Raw genomic sequence first — 13,938 nt, 5'->3', positions numbered from 1 at the left:
TTTCCACATGGGTTTAATATGGGTTGTATCTATCTGCCCTTAGTGTGTGAATAGCTCTTTATTTAGTTGCCTGTCTTTTGCTTATTATTTGTATTTTGCAATATTGGTATGTTGTTTAATTGGTGACTATTTGGAATTCTGGGCATAAAATAATATGGTCCCTTAAACATAGCAAGAAATATGACTGGGCATAAAGAGTATGACCCCTTCAATATAGCAAAAATACAGTAAATGCATCCATAAAATTATGGTTATTAAGAAAGCAGCATTAAAAAGGTTGCATTAATAGATCAACAACAAAGGGGCTGCTAAAACCACTGTTTGTCTGCTTCTATATCTTGCCTTCTCCTAGCTGACCTCTGTATTGCAAAATTGAAGTGCACATGTGCGGATGTCCTGATGTGATGACGTCATGACATTGCAGACCTGATTACATCATTGCGCATACATGTGCGGTGTCATCACAGCATACCAAACTTGGCGTCCATCTTGAAGATTATCTATAAATAGAGGAGAAATGTATTATAGTCACCATTTGCCATTTAGTGATTGTTGCACTTTTATGATTTATGGGCATCCCCGACAAAGCTCCTATTGAGTGAAACATGTAGGGTCTTTTTGTTTTTTTTGGTGCACTAGTTTTCCTTTCGCCTTTTTGTGGATTCACATGTTTTTTTTTATGAGGAGTCCTAATAAGTTAAGCCATATCCCATGGGCTTTGGTGCATGGGCATGCACATCCTCGTTTTGTATAGGTTAGATTAACTGCTACAGTGAGGAATACCTTTCTTTTTAGATAAGGAGGCAATTTTTTCATTTGTTTTATTCTTTATTAAGTACTCATTCACACCATAGTGTTGCGTTTATGCACTACATTTTTTTAGCGCACTAGAAAGCAACACACATTATCAAGTTGTTGAGCTCTGTGCAAAAATGCACATCCCCAGGCAAGTGCATTGGAGTGCCATAGGCTTTTAATGGGAATGCAGTGTGCTGTTAAAAATGCTAGAGCTTAATGACAGAGATCGTGTTAGTGCAAAACTATGGTGTGAATGTGACTTAAAACATTCTGACAAAACATTCAGTTAGAACCAATTTACACCACATTGAAAAATGATAGTCAGCACTAGCACACACAGACAACAATTGTTTTTTATGTGTTCTGTTCACACTTGATTTTTTTCTGCACTTCAAATAAAGTTTGTTAAAAAAAAATTTAAATAAAGGAGCTGTGTGATGCGCTGAATCATGCATCACATTGCCCCCTACTGCCAGGTTACTGCAGCAGAAATGCTGGACAGTAAGTCGCTGCAATTTATGGTGTGGCAGCTGTCCATTTTTGAGTGTGTCATTTGCAGACATTTAAGGAAGCTTTTAATTATATGCAATAAATAATTGTTTAAATCTCATATAAGTTTTACCTTGTTAATGTTGTTTCAAAAGTAACAACATATCATACAGGATGGGACTTTAAAGGTGCTAAAAAAAAAAAAAACACTCTTAGACTGAAAGTCAATACAATATTGAAGAACTTTCTATTACACAAATGATAAAAGACATACTAGGGGTCTAACTCCTTAAAAACAAGTGGTTGTTCCTACACATAGGGGGTTATTTACTAAAGGAAAATCCACTTTGCACTGCAAGTGCAAACTACAAATACAAAGTGCACTAGAAATTGCGCTGAAAGTGCACTTGGAAGTGCAGTCGCTGTAGATCCGAGGGGGACATGCAAGGAAAATAAAAAAAACAGCATTTGCACATAATTGGATGATAAAATCAGCAGAGCTTCCCCTCATTTCTGATCTACCCCTTAGATTTAGAGCGACTTCACTTTCAAGTGCACTTGCAGTGCAAAGTGGATTTGCCTTTCTTAAATAACCCCCCCATAGTCTCAAACCAGCACCCTTGAAGATAGAGTTTCCTTCCCACATGTATTATTAAATATATGACAGATAACGATAGTAAATTGAAACCCCAGTATCAGTTACAGCAGAGAAAGATAATTTTCCCATGGTGACGTGTTTTTCGCCTGTATTGTCTTCTTCTTTTTTTGCTTTAACATTGTATTGACCTCATTCTGAGGGGGTCTTTCAGCACCTTTAAAGGTCCATCCTGTATGATGTTTTGTTCCTAGCTATTCAGGGATGTGATGCTGTTTTTTTCAGCCATACTAATACTTTTTCTAGAATTTTGTTTCAAAAGTAACTCTTACGGTCAGACATTCCGACGACAAATCCGCCAGATTTTTTCTGATGGATTTTGGCCCAAACTTGTCTTGCATACACACGGTAGCACAAAGTTGTCTGAAAATTCACGTACAACGGAACTATAAAGAGGCTAGTAGCCAATAGCTTTTTGTCCCGTAATTTTTTCTGAGCATGCGTGGCACTTTGTCCGTCAGAATCGTCTACACACGATCTTAATTTAAACAATCGAATTTTGTTGTCAGAAAATTTTAGATACAGCTCTCAAACTTTGTGTTTCAGAAATTCCGATGGGAAAAAGTCCGATGGAGCCCACACACGATCGGATTTTCCGACAACACGAAACAATCGCGCATTTTCCATCGGAAAGTACAGGGCATTAATATTTTTAAATCTGCACTTTCATTAAAGTGGTAGTATAGTCATTTTTTTAACTTTTACCTACAGGTAAGCCTATAATAAGGTTTACCTGTAGGTAAAAAGAATATCTCCTAAATCTGTACGGTTTAGGAGATATTCCCCTCGCAATGAGGCGCTGACTTCAGCGGCGCATGCGGCCAGGGATTTTCGACTGAAAGTCCGGTAGACGCCGGACCTTGCCAGAAAGAAGTCTCCTGTGGGCAGGAGTGATGACATCATGGCTCCGGCCACTCACAGCGCTGGAGCCGCGATACCTGGAAGACACGCCGAGGAAAATGTCACGTCCCTCGGTGTGGATCGGGTGAGATATCAATATTTCATAATGAGCTAGTATGCAGTGCATACTAGCTCATTATGCCTTTCCTTTTTTTCTTTTTTCTTTTTCCAAATTTATTTTATTGAATGAAAGGAAAAAAATACAAATACCGGTACATGGATAAAAGGTGGATGTGATACAATTACAGGAATGTATAACCAAAACATACTGAACAAACTAGATGCATAATATTAATCTAGTCCGAGGTTAGTATAACATTGAGGATGATATAATATGTTTGTCCTGTATGTCGGAACATTGTTCTGATAATCATGTAGAGGGGGGAGGATATATTTTACAGCTCAGGAGGATGTGGTGGGAAGGGTGTTAGCACTATTAATAGTACTTTCTGTGATGTCCAGTTTGTGGTAATTGCCTATCAATTATGATGTGGGGTATTTTGGGATGTTATGGTCTCTCTTGTAGTTGTTTGTTCACATGCTCATGTGTGTGTCCAGCACGCTGTAGGCATCTGGCCTGGTCATGAGGCTCGCTGGGGAAGAATAAATAAATAAATAAATAAAATGGGGGGGAGGGTGTAATAGGGTAATGCCTTTTCCCTTACAGGTGTAGAAAAAAAAAAAAGTCAGCGGGTTTACTACCACTTTAAAATGATAACTGCTGATCCTACCATGAAGGACCTTGTTAAAGTATGGGTTGTTTTAAGATGACAGCTTGCTATACCTGACTACCAAATGTGCTCCTGCCTTGTCACTCTATTAGGGCTTCTTTACACATGCAGCGCTCTGTGACGAGTGATCCGCAGTGTTCTGCGGTGCATGTGTAACTGACAGGCAGGTGATACAGCAGCCTCCTGAATGCCTGTTTTTTTTTTGCAGCCAAACAAGCTGTTTGAATGAGAATAAAGTACCACAGCCGCAAGCCTGGCATTTGACTTGTGGTTCTGGTGCAGCCCCATCCAAATAGTGTGTGTGTGTGGGAGGGGGGTTGGATTGCAGTAAAAACATGACTCAACCGTCTATTATTATCTCTCCCAAACTGCAATGGTAAACTAAGCTTTACATGGGTTATCGATGGACACTGCAAGGAGCCATTTTAACACTAATTACACAGACATATTCCAATGTCGTACAAATGACAGGGCAGAGAATGTTCCTCATAATGTAGTGATTATTTAATTTAATAAAAGCTAAAGGGCTCATTTACACTTGCTACGGCTTCAACACACATTAATGGCTAGTCTACACTTGCTTCAAAACAGGGCTTTGGACAGGCTTTGCTAAGCTCTCTGAACGCTTGTCAAAGCTCCTGTCACTAAATAAAATGGTTAGCTTTCAGTCCTGTTTATACTTTGCTTTTACTTTGCTTTGCTTCGGCTTTAGTGGTGCTTCAAAGCGCCTTCAAAGCCTCCATAGAAAATTATGGCAAAGCTCACTTGAAGCTCTACTAAAGCCTCATCAAAGCCCTACGAAGCCTCATCGAAGCCCTACAAAGTCTCACTGAAGCCCCACCAAAGCACCACCAAAGGCTCATGGAAGCCCCACCGAAGCTCCACCAAAGTCTCATCGAAGCCCCATTGAATCACCAAGCAAAAGCAAGGTGTAAACAGGACTGTAAGCTAACCATTTTATTTAGTGACGGGGCTTTGACTGGCATTCAGATAGCTTTAACCACTTCCCGACCAGCCGCTGCAGTTATACTGTGGCAGGTTGGCTCCTCTGGGCGAGCAGTTGTAGCTGTACGTCGGCTCTTTAGGATGCTGTAGCAGGAGCACACGGGCACCCCTAGAGTGTCCCCAGAGCCGATGCACGTGCCTGATGGGCACGATGACCGCTGGGTACCCGTGATCACTCGTGACAGAGCGAGACCCGGGATCTGTGTGTGTAAACACACAAATTATGGTTCTGTCAGGAGAGAGGAGACAGATCATGTTTTCTTACTAAGTAGGAACAACAATCTCTCTCCTCCTCTAGTCAGCCACATTCCCCCCACAGTTAGAAACACACATATGGAACACAGTTAACCCCTTGATCGCCCCCTAGTGTTAACCCCTTCCCTGCCAGTGACATTTATACAGTAATTAGTGGCTATTTTTAGCTTTAATCACTGTATAAATGTCACTGATCCCAGAAAAGTGTCAAAATTGTCTAATGTGTCCATTACAATGTTGAAGTCCCGATAAAAATCACTGATCGCTGCCATTACTAGTAAAAAAAATGATAATAATAAAAATCCCATAATCTATCCCCTACTTTGTAGACGCTATAACTTTTGTGCAAACCAATCAATTTACACTTATTGTGATTTTTTTACCAAAAATATGTAGAAGCATATATGTCGGCCTAAATGATGAAGAAATTTGTTTTTTAAACATTTTTTTTTATATTTATTATAGTAAAAAGTACAAAATATTGTTTTTATCAAAATTGATATTTGTTGTTTATAGCACAAAAAATAAAAACCACAGAGATGATCAAATACCACCAAAAGAAAGCTCTATTTGTGGGGAAATTTTTTTGTTGGGGTACAACATCGCACAACCACGCAATTGTCAGTTAAATCGATGCAGTGTTGCAAAAAATGGCCTGGTCAGGAAGGGGGCAAATTCTTCTGGGGCTGACGTGGTTAACAAAGCATTTCCAAAGCCATGTTTTGAAGCAAGTGTAAACTAGCCCTAAAAGATAAATTGCGCTTAAAAAAAAGAAAGTGTTAAACCCACTCATCTATGACCTAGAGTTGTTCCCAGTTGTGCCCTCCAGCCATAGGCAGCAACAGGGGCGGGGTCATCGGTTGATGTCACGTGGGTTGATGTCACATGGTGACCCACCCCCTTACAATGTCACAGTCCCGGAGGATGCTGGGACTGTCACCATGTGACATCAACCCATGTGACATCAACCCATGTGACATCAACCGATGACCCCGCCCCTTGTCCCTGTATAAGTCGCCGCGCAGCACGTCCCTGGCATTGCGGCCGGAGAGAGCGTCGAGTCAACATCTCCAGGAGAAGAAGGAGAAGAAGAAGAAGAACGGAAGGCGGCGGCGACAGAAGACCGGGCCACCGCCTGTAAAAGAGCTATAAGAAGGCGCGGTGGCCCGGCAGAAAAACCGAAGAGGGGGACAAGACCCCCGAAGTAGGAAGAAGAGGCCGCGGCGAGGAAGAAAGCTGGGCTTCTCCGCTAGCAAAAGAGCTAGAAGAACATAGCAGAGGAGTCCGGTGAGAAGACCCCCGAAGACGGAAGATCCCCGGAGCTGTGCAATAAACTATTTGATCTTGTGTGTTGTGTTTTTTTTTGTACTTTATTTTACAGGTGAATGGGTAGGGGTACATTGTACCCCATACTCATTCACATAGGGTGGGGGGCCGGTATCCGGGGGCCCCCTTATTAAAGGGGGCTCCCGGATTCCGATAAGCCCCCCGCCTGCAGACCCCGACAACCAACGGCCAGGGTTGTCGGGAAGAGGCCCTTGTCCTCATCAACATGGGGACAAGGTGCTTTGGGGTGGGGGGGCCGCGCGGACCCCCCTTCCTCAAGGCACCCCCCATGTTGAGGGCACGCGGCCTGGTATGGCTCGCTCGCCCCCCCCCTTTCCTGGCCGGCCAGCGTGCTCGGACAAGGGTCTGATGTGGATCTGGGGGGGACCCCCACGCCGATTTTTTCGGCATTGGGGGTTCCCCTTTATGTCCATACCAGGTGGCGGGGCCTGCGACGTCTCTTTCGCGGGCCCCGTCTACCTGGAGAAGCGCTCAAAATGAGCGGACTTTCCTCCGCGTGTGTGGGCGAGTCCGTTTATTTCAAAAGTAGGGCAGATAGTACACATGATCATAATATCCGATGGAATGATTCTGTCGGATATTACGATCATGTGTGGGCTCCAGCTGACTTTTTTCTTCAAAAACTCAGATGGATCTAGAAATAGAACATATTTCAAATCTGTCCGACGGAATCAATTTCTTTCGGGAAAACTATTTGTGTGCTGGTCTGATGGACCAAAAGCAACGCATGCTCTGGAGCAAGTATGAGACGAAAGCGATCGGTGTGGTAAAACTAGCGTTCGTATTGAAGCTAGCACATTCCTCACACTGCTAAATCTGGGATCTTTTAATATAGCGCATTATTTTCTTCTTTAGAATGCTAGAAGAATGAAGTTGTTTTGCTGCTCATATTCACACACAGTTCTCACAAACTTCTTTCTTAATTATTTATCCTCATCTCATGACTAATATTCTAGTTTTTAAAAGCCCGATCTCCATAAATAATGTTTCCAATTATTTTTTATACTCATCTTTTATAATTTTTTATTTAATCAAGATTTATTTTACAATTACTTAAAAATAATTTTATAGTGATGTCCATATAATTAGATTTTTTGGAGTTTCAAGTTACCACAATAACATTATTATCTTGTATTTTTTATTAACCTTAATGAGGTTGGCGTCCCTTGTAAATTTGACATAGGGGGTTATTTACAAAAGGCAAATTCCGCCTGTAAAAGAGCTATAAGAAGGCGCGGTGGCCCGGCAGAAGAACCAAAGAGGGGGAAAAGACCCCCGAAGTCGGAAGAAGAGGGCGGTGGCGAGGAAGAAAGCCGGGCTCCTCCGCTAGCAAAAGAGCTAGCAGAAGATAGCGGAGGAGTCCGGCGAGAAGAACCCCGAAGACGAAAGACCCCCGGAGCTGTGCAATAAACTATTTGATCTTGTGTGTTGTGGTTTTTTTGTACTTTATTTTACAGGTGAATGGGTAGGGGTACATTGTACCCCATACTCATTCACATAGGGTGGGGGGCCGGTATCTGGGGGCCCCTTATTAAAGGGGGCTCCCGGATTCCGATAAGGCCCTCGCTCGCAGAACCCCACAACCAACGGCCAGGGTTGTCGGGAAGAGGCCCTTGTCCTCATCAACATGGGGACAAGGTGGTTTGGGGTGGGGGGGCCGCGTGGCCCCCACTTCCCCAAGGCACCCCCCATGTTGAGGGCACGCGGCCTGGTATGGCTCAGGGGGCGGGCGCTCGCTCGTTCTCCCCTTTCCTGGCCGGCCGGGTAGCATGCTCGGACAAGGGTCTGATGTGGACCTGGGGGGGACCCCCACGCCGATTTTTTTCGGCGTTGGGGTTCCCCTTTAAGTCCATACCAGGTGGCGGGGACAGCGACGTCTCCTTTGCGGGCCCCGCCTACCTGGAGACGCGCTCAAAATGAGCGGACTTTCCTCCGCGTGTGTGGGCGAGTCCGTTCATTTCAAAAGTAGGGCGGACAGTACGGCGGACTTTAGTCCGCCGTATTAGTCCGCTGAAAAAGTGCCGTGTGTGGGCAAGTAGCCTGTTCGGAAAGTCCGACGGACAGTCTGGCGGGAAGTCTGCCAGACTAAGTCCGTCGGATAGTCGGCTACGTGTGTACGCGGCATTAGGCAGACTTCAGGGAAGATTGGTGAGCCAATCACACAAGCACACAAGCAGGAAATGATGTTTCTGGGGGTGGTCAGTACACATTCTGTGTACAGAACAACTCCAGGTAGCCATATTGCCTTGAATTTTTAGAAAATTAGAGCGGCTGCAGATTGAAAAGGAAAGTTAATTTTTAATAACATTCAATTACAATATGACTTGTGACAATTGTATACGCTATATTATTTTTTCTTTATTTAATTTTTTTTTTCTCCACGAAAGTTGAGTTACCCTTTAAGTAAATCAGCCCTGATGATTCGGTGTTTTTCCGTATTTAGGTTTCTATGCATTACTGTTGAGAATCGGATCCAAAAAGGCAGAGACTACACCAAATTGGCAATTATATTTTTACAATCCCTAAATACGTCATGCCTGGACCACTATATATTTAACTTATGCATTCATTTATTTTCTAAGTGCATTGACTTTAAAAAATATGTCACCTGATTTTTTTTATCTCATGAGATATTCTTTAGTGAATTGAGCCCTGTATCTTTATAGGTATTTTCACACAAATGAAGAGCACTGTGGATTTTTTATGTTCTTTTTTTGAGTTACATTTGTAACTTATCTGTGGTGAACCATTCAGTGGAGTTATTCAGCATTTTCTGACAGAGCTTGTTATAGTTTTACATTGCCTGACATTTTATAATTTAAAGGTCCAATGATTAATTTACTTATCTCTCGCCAAAGCCCTAAGTCCCCTGTCTTTCTGCTGACAGAAAGGTAACTTCTGACAAGTTCTCCCAGATAGGAGATAAAAGCAGCTGGAAATTTTGTCAGGGTGGGTGCTATAAATAGATTAGCAGAGAGCTTGTCTTGTCACAGCACAGCTCTGCAAGTATCTTTATTCCTTTGCCTATGTGGAGTGAGGGTGTATGTCTTTCCTCCAATCAGCGGTCACAGATTGTATGCCAAGAATCCCCTCCCACTGCTGAATAACAAAGTAAAAATTCTAACAAATTTATTAAATGGAAATCCACTTTGCACTACAAGTGCAAATTGCACATGAATTTGCACTGAAAGTGCACTTGGAAGTGCAGTCACTGTAGATCCGAGGGGGACATGCAAGGAAACTAAAAAACAGCATTTTAGCTTGCATATGATTGGATAATAAAATCAGCAGAGCTCCCCCCCCCCATTTCAGATCTACCCCTCAGATTTACAGCGACTGCACTTCCAAGTGCACTTTCAGTGCAATTTCAAGTGTACTTTGCACTTGTAGTTTGCACTTTTAATGCAAAGTGGATTTGCCTTTTGTAAATAACCCCCAATGCTATAATTCTAAAGAATAAAGCAAGCTGAAGACAGCAGATATACATGTAAAACTTAACCGGTTCCCGACCAGCGCACGACGATGTACGTCGACAGAATGGCACGGGCAGGCATATTGGCCTACAATCTTCAATGCCGCCCTGCCATCGGGAGCGCGTGCTCCTGTGCTGGTTGGGACCCCCGTGAGTCCGGTCGCGGGACTCGCGGACTCGATCGCCACGGGCATACCCGCGATCGTCTCACGGGACTGCTGAATGGAGGAAATGCCGTGTAAACAGCATTTCTCCATTCTGCCTAGCAACTAGTGACGCTGATCTCTGCTCCATGTGATTGGAGCAGAGATCAGTGTTCACTAAATGAAAGCCCAACCCCCCCACAGTTAGTAACACACCCCTAGGAACACTTAACCCCTACACTGCCACCCACTGGTTAACCCCTTCACTGCCAGTGTCATTTACACAGGAATCACTGCATTTATATAGCAGTGATTACTGTATAAATGACAATGGTCCCAAAAATGTGTCAAAAATGTCCAATGGGTCCCCCTCAATGTCGCAGTCACAATAAAAAATTGCTGATCGCCGCCATTACTAGTAAAAAAAAAAATAACAAAAAATAATTAATAAAAATGCTATAAAACTATCCCTATTTTGTAAATGCTATAACTTTTGCGCAAACCAATCAATAATCGCTTATTGCGATTTTTTTTACCAAAAATATGTAGAAGAATATGTATCGGCCTAAACTGAGGGAAAAAAATGTTTTTTTATATATTTTTGGGGGATATTTATTATAACAAAAAGTAAAAAATAATGTGTTTTTTTCAAAATTGTTGCTCTATTTTTGTTTATAGCGCAAAAAATAAAAACCGCAGGGGTGATCAAATACCACCAAAAGAAAGCTCTATTTGTGGGAAAAAAAGGACGTCAATTTTGTTTGGGAGCCACGTCGCACGACCGTGCAATTGTCAGTTAAAGCGACGCAGTGCCGAATTGCAAAAAGTGGTCTGGTCTTTGACCAGCAAAATGGTCCGGTCTGTAAGTGGTTATTAAGCAGGGAATTTTGTGTCATCTCTGTGTATCATTTGAGGCTGTTCACTTCACTGGCTATATGTGAGGGTTTACATCCACTTTAAGGTGACCGTAAATCCAGGTGGTTGCTTACAGGTTGTGGTTTCTCACACATATTTGCTGTTTACAAGCACTTACAGAGTGGAGAAGTGTGGCAGTGGCATATTTAGTCTAATTTGAACTTATGGACAATTTTTTATGGGCACTAAAATGTTTGTGATATTTTACTTATTTTAACATATCTAACATATCTTATTTTTTATTTTTTGCAATGCAGCTTTTAGTTTCATTAGTGCACATTCCTTTTGCATTTGAATGAGCACAATTATTTTTGTTGTACTGTATATAGGTATTTTATTTAAAAAATGGTAATTAAATATGATACTCAATTTTTATAGTAAACTATAAAGTGAACAATTTTTATAGTCATTTTTTATAGTAAACTAAATATTATTCAGTTAGGATTTACATCCATATTTAAAAAAACCTATAGTTCCCCCTTAAAATACAAATTTTGTTTACTATTTGTATTTATTTACAGCTCTACTTGCATAATGTCTACATAATGGATTTCATATAGAAATTATCTGTGATGTACCTTTTGCCCCCTGAAACAACTTTAGATATAATTTTAATGCGATCACACTTCTGCTGTCATATAGCCTATGACTGTTTGCATTTGTCACAATTTGCCAAAGCAAATAACCCAGTGATAAATACATGAAGATTTATTTATACCCTGACAAACCTAGACTTGTAATTTCCCCTCTAAAAAGACCCAGTTTTTGATGCTTGGGAAAAGGTTATCGGCATCTTCTCAAAAAATCTCATCTGCCTTAAAAGACAATGTAGCTGCAATAAAGCTATTATTCAGAGAAAACATCTCTGTGCTATAATGCTTAACCCTTTCCCCCACCCTCGGGTTAAACGTGAGAATATTGTGTGCAGTGAACGGTGAGGATCTCCGAGCCATTAGGAATCATCTCCTGGAAGAAAAAAAGGTATTATTACAGTTATTTCACAAGGACTATTGAATATTTGAAGAGTGAATTAGGAGCTTGTTTAACGCAAACATCCAGCCCCTCAATTACACTTAAAGCATTTTCTCTGAGCGCGAAGATATATCTAAAGTAAATATGCCAGGGAAGATTAGAAATGTGTTAAGAAGCACAACCAGGCACCGATGAGATGAAATCGGGCTGCTGTTAGCTGTGAAATTTGCTTTTAGAATGCTGCACGGTTCTTTAAATTTGTTTTGTTTTGTCAAGACGTAGAACCCTATTTGCTGAGACATTTTTTCATCCTTTTGTGTGCTATTTTAATCATTGTCCTGTCTAATTGTAGCACAAGTAACATGAGAATAACATAGGTGATAATGTTCAGCACTGCAGTTTATGTAATTGTAGCACACACCTACCCTAGTCAAGAAAATCTAAGCAGGCTGCTGTGCATTCGGCCTGGGCCTGATCGATAGATTTGTCTTTCTACTTATGAATAGGATTCAGATCTGTCTGGCTTCTGTCCGTTCATGCCCTGTATTATTCCTGCAGATACAGATGGAGTTCAGGTTCTCATAGGTTTAGGTGAATCTTGTGCATTTGAGTTTTTGTAGATTTTCCTGGGAAAATGTGTTTTAAATCCATGATGCACCACATGACCTTTGAACTATGACAAGCAGGTTAAGAAAAGCCAATAAATGAGTTTTTGAGTAAGCTAGCCCCATTAAATAATAAAAATTCCTAATAAAGGATGAAACCTGCTGAAAGGAAAGCATAGAAAAAGTATAAAAACTACATAGAAAGAGATTGGATCAGTTAGAGAACTGTAGTTTATTTTTATTGCTAGTTCTAGTTCTGCACCTTTGCAATTTTGTATAAGAGTCCATTCACACAGGAGCAATTTTGGATCCGACTTGAAGTCGTCCCAAGTTGCCTCAAGTCGCGCAACATGATAAAATCAATGTAAGTGAATGAGAGCCGTCTAAAATGTACACTAATGAAGTATCTCCGACTTCAGAAAAGGTTCCTGTACTACTTCAATCCGACTTCTAGATAACTTGTACCCATTGATTTCAATAGAAGTTGCCTCCAAGTCTGATCCCCTGTCTTAACTGAAGCAACTTTCCAGGAAGTAAAAATAGTTTTCCAGGCAAACCCCTCCCTCCCACAGAGCTGATTATTATGTGATTGACCACTGGCAAAGTCCCCTGTCCTGGAGACAACTTCAAGTTGCCTTGTAAGTTGCCTCAAGTCGCGCTGTGATTCATACTCAAGTCGTGTCCAAGTTGCCTCCCAAAGTCTCGCTCAAAGTCGTGTTGCCCCTGTGTGAATGGACTCTTACTGGTGCTTTTTTGTCTACTCTTTTATTATTTTATTTTGGGGTTTATTTGAGGTCAGTGGTCAATTAAAGCTGCAGGCTGCCCTATCTATTTTATGCTTTTTGCTTTTGCTGCTGCAAGTTTTCGCTTTAAAAAAGGGTGGCATTTTTGAGCATTAAATAAAAGTTGCAAGACCCCCCTCAATATTTTACTGACATTCCACATAACCCCATCCCCTTAGATAAAAAAAAGATAGCCATACACCGATTAAACATATTATTCCTAATTAAAATTGTGCTGATGCTGGCACATTTTTCACTGTTTTATGCTCTGCAGTACCTTGATTTTTGTAATAAAAAACCCCGTCTGTATTTTTGGTCTGTAGTAAATTTGGGCTTAGTCTTGCTCAATAAAATTGTCCTGCTGCTGGAGAAATTTTAAAGTGGAGGGCCACCCTGAAAAAAAAAATGCATAAAAAATTTGAAAAAAATCAGAAAAAAAAATGAACTTTTTTTTTTTTAACTTACCAGAAATGCCTGTTGCTAGGCACATCATCCTAATCTGCCTCTTCCTCCTCCGGGGAGATCTTCTGGTCATCTCTCCTCCATGCAGCGTCTTCTGGGTAATGGGTCGCGCTGTGTTCTGGGAACTGTGTGTCCCAGAACACAGCGCGCCCCATTCATAAAGCGCTGCGCAACTCACGCATGCACAGTAGGAAATGGGCGGTGAAGCCGCAAGGCTCCACTGCCTGTTTCCCTTAGCCAAAATGGTGGCGGCGCCGGGACCCGAGACTGAGGCACGGGTCAGCCTCGGGTGGCCGACATCGCGGGCGCCCTGGACAGGTAAGTGTGCTTATTAAAAAGTCAGCAGCTACATTGTTTGCAGCTGCTGACTTTTAAAAAAAAAATTTTAAACCGGCCCTCCTCTTTAA

This window comes from Lithobates pipiens, unplaced genomic scaffold, assembly GCF_037356315.1.
Source record: "Lithobates pipiens isolate NorthernLeopardFrog02 unplaced genomic scaffold, aLitPip1_a1.2 Scaffold_8, whole genome shotgun sequence".
NCBI lineage: Eukaryota > Metazoa > Chordata > Amphibia > Anura > Ranidae > Lithobates > Lithobates pipiens.
This window is presented reverse-complemented; position numbering follows the sequence as displayed.